We start from the raw sequence: 3302 nt of genomic DNA on the forward strand, positions 1-3302 counted from the left end.
TAAGTAAGTGTAAATACTACACTTATCACAAGTGATAAGTTATATGCATTTTTGTCCAATGGAATGGATCAATATTTTGTAATGAATTTAAAGATACCGAACGTCCTCGACAAGTACTCTTTTATATATATATATATACATTTATTCGAGTCATTTATTTGTACTAGCAATTGTAGAGGATAACAATACTCAATATAAGTATCAAATTATCAATACGTGTCTAAAAAAATTTGACTGAAGCCATAATTTATTTATTTATCGTACTTTATTTTTCTTTCCATGTGTCTAAAAAAATAAATTAAGGGATGTCACAACGTTATTTGTTAGTTAAGATTTCATGAAGGGCATATTAAAAATTTGCAAGCACGTCAATTTGTACCAAAGGGAAAGCGAAACTGCATGGAATCATTCATGCAATGTGAAGCGAATGTGACCCATAATAGGCTGTCCCAATATATTGTAATATACTGTCATAATCACGCCAATTTCTTATCTTAAGTTTTGATTCACTGTTATCATCACAAACGTTGAATGCAGATATGTTACATGTTCATGATGTGGTGAGATATAACTACCTCAAAAAAAATTTCAATAAAAAAAAATAATAATAAAAAAAAAAAACTTTCCTACTCTTTTTGATAATTCATCTGTATGTAAATCATTTTGTAGCTACTTATGTACAAGTATCATTATTTTTTTGAATAATATATCAAAATTTAATTTATAGACGAGATGCAATAGTACAAAAAAATTGGGTCCAATGACCAACAAAATTGGTCGTTAACAGGTATTTTTTGGTAGGTAAATACCTTTAGCGCACAACCACAATTACATGGTCGCTAGTTGGTCGGTAATAAACCGTCTGTGTAGATTTTCAGCGACCAATATAGTGTGGTCGCTGAATATACAACATACAGCAAACAACCATTGGTCGCTTGGTTGATTCATCCTCATGAATGTCTTTTGCAACCAATCATTGGTCGATAATGTATATATTGTTAGCGACCAAACTTTGGTTGGTAAATGTTAATGTCTTTAGTGACTAATACTGTGGTCGCTAGAAGTGAACATCCAGCAACCAAATTGTGGTTAGTAAACCTAGTAGATTTTGCAACCAATCTTTGGTCGGTGAATATTGATATAAATTTTTTAATAGCCAATAATTTTTATTCCTACTATTATTTTATTCAATATTTCAATTTTCAAAAACCACAAAGTTGAAATTAACAATTTTGATAATCGAAAGCAATAATAATTAAAAAGAAACATGTCGATGCAGAAGTAAAATTGTATTGCACATATTTCAAGTATTAATAGTCGGTACATTACCCTAAATGACTAATATTTAACCACAAAAAGATGAATTGTAAATTCAACACTAGATTAAATTATCTTGTTTACATCAAATTGAGCTGTAGAAAGTCTTGAGACAGTAATGTGTAATTGATTAGAGTGTTGTCATTGCCCATGACAAGATGGGCTTCCGTTGCTTGAGCTAGGAAGAATAGCAAGTGACACATGCTTCGAATTTCTTTTTGATTGCATCTATGTGAGCATTAAAAAAACCAATGATGAGATCAATAAAGAAATGATATCTTACATAACCATTCCCTTGTACACTGACGGCGAAGATAAATAAATAATAGTAACAACGTTAATTCCAATCTTATGTGCCAACCTTAATGTGGACCATAACAAACTCCGAAAAATTAAATTTAAGCACAAAATTCAGCCAATCATTAATTTTTAAACAAGACTAGAAATCACCCTATAGATAAAGTTTAAAGCATGTCAAGTAACTTGTAAAACACCTTCCATTGATTAGCTGCATATCCAAATGATGTCCAACACAAGTTTTCAAAAATGTCTAGCTAAAGTTGCCATCAATTTTAATCTGATAGCCTTAATCTAATAGATAGTGCAAAAGATCTTATTCATTTCGATATTTGTTCATAAGTTGAAATGCCAAAATCCGTCACATTTTCACAAATTCTAGATTCTCCCATAAGAGTTAAATTAATACTACTCCAACGTGAAACACAGTTTCTCAAAATAATCATCAAACTTGATTTTCGTATACAACGGAAGCACTTATAACCTAAAGAAAAACATATTGAGGAAATACATAAACTTTGTTAATTTAATGGCACATGCAAAAGAAACAAAAACCATGGAGATACAAAGCAATGAAGATGTTTTTAGAGACCATAGAGGGCTGTAATTGCTATTAGTGAAAGTATACCTAGAAAAAAAGGGGAAGAAGTCATAGTTGCAGCAACTACTGTAAGATAGGAAAAATAGAAGAGAAATGGTATAGAATTGGAGAAATGGGACAAATCCAAGGCCCCAGAAAATCTACTTTTTCCCATTCCAGTTTACAATCCCATATTCTTTCTTAAACTCCTGTGGGAGATAATTTCATTTCTTGACAATATTTTCTAAATGGGTAAAGAGATTTTTCGATCATATTTGGCTCTAACAGAAACAGTAATCATATCTGTGTACTTAGCACGTATTTTGTTGTCTAAAGGGAAAAAAAAAAAGGAATTTCCTTTGACTGACATAAACCTGTACTAAATTATATTCATTGATAGCAAGACTTCAGATCACGCCCCTAATTTCAGTACTCAGTGCTACCCTAAAAGTTGGAAATATTATATGCCAGGCACTTATCCACAATTAGAATGATGGTCCATTCCATTCTGAATTATCTATGATGTGGTTTTATTTAATATGATTTATACTCAAGCTTGATAAAATAACCAACTCTAGTAGTAAGTGTCAAAAAATGGTTAAATTAATGATATAGGAAAAAGATGCAGGAAGTGTGAAAGATTACTAACCTGTGGTAAGCATATTAGCAGGTGTATTTACAAGCTCTTTTCCAAATATTATCTGAGAATAATAATCCTCTGCACATTTGAAGGTTAAATAAAGTTGAAGAAATAAAAATATAATGGGCTAACTTTTCACTGTCTGCACCCATCAGGTAGCCGATATGCATAGTTATGTGTGTAAAGAATTGATAACATGAATTTCTCTCTAAAACAGATAGCTAAGCCAAAAGGAAATACCTCTGCAGCTGGAATCAATTCATTTAGAGCCCTTGCAGTGACTCTGTGAGGCTCTGGGGTTGAATCAAAGTAAAGACATTAATCACTTTACATTCTAAAAAAATAAAATTAATAGTATGAAGAAGAATAAAAATTAAAGACAGTAATCACCCCCATTCTGTAGCCTTTTTTTTCATCATAGCTTCTTGGTCTTCTGTAAAATGATATATATATATATATATATATATA

General features: G+C 31.0%; 1 long non-coding RNA gene across 2 annotated transcripts; it reads right to left on the reverse strand.

Annotated features, from left to right (window-relative positions):
• Positions 1–1281: 1281 nt before the first annotated feature.
• Positions 1282–3255, reverse strand: LOC111370976. 2 transcript variants are annotated; one of them, XR_002698531.1, is made up of 4 exons: positions 3225–3255; positions 3075–3127; positions 2844–2912; positions 1282–1545 (listed from the first exon to the last, which is right to left on the reverse strand). It is a non-coding gene; the product is annotated as an uncharacterized LOC111370976 (long non-coding RNA). The 2 variants fall into 2 exon arrangements; XR_002698530.1 differs by lacking the exon at positions 1282–1545 and having other exon boundaries at positions 2834–2912.
• Between the last annotated feature and the right edge of the window lie 47 nt (positions 3256–3302).

The sequence above is a fragment of the Olea europaea genome, chromosome 21, assembly GCF_002742605.1.
Source record: "Olea europaea var. sylvestris chromosome 21, O_europaea_v1, whole genome shotgun sequence".
Classification (NCBI taxonomy): Eukaryota; Viridiplantae; Streptophyta; class Magnoliopsida; order Lamiales; family Oleaceae; genus Olea; species Olea europaea.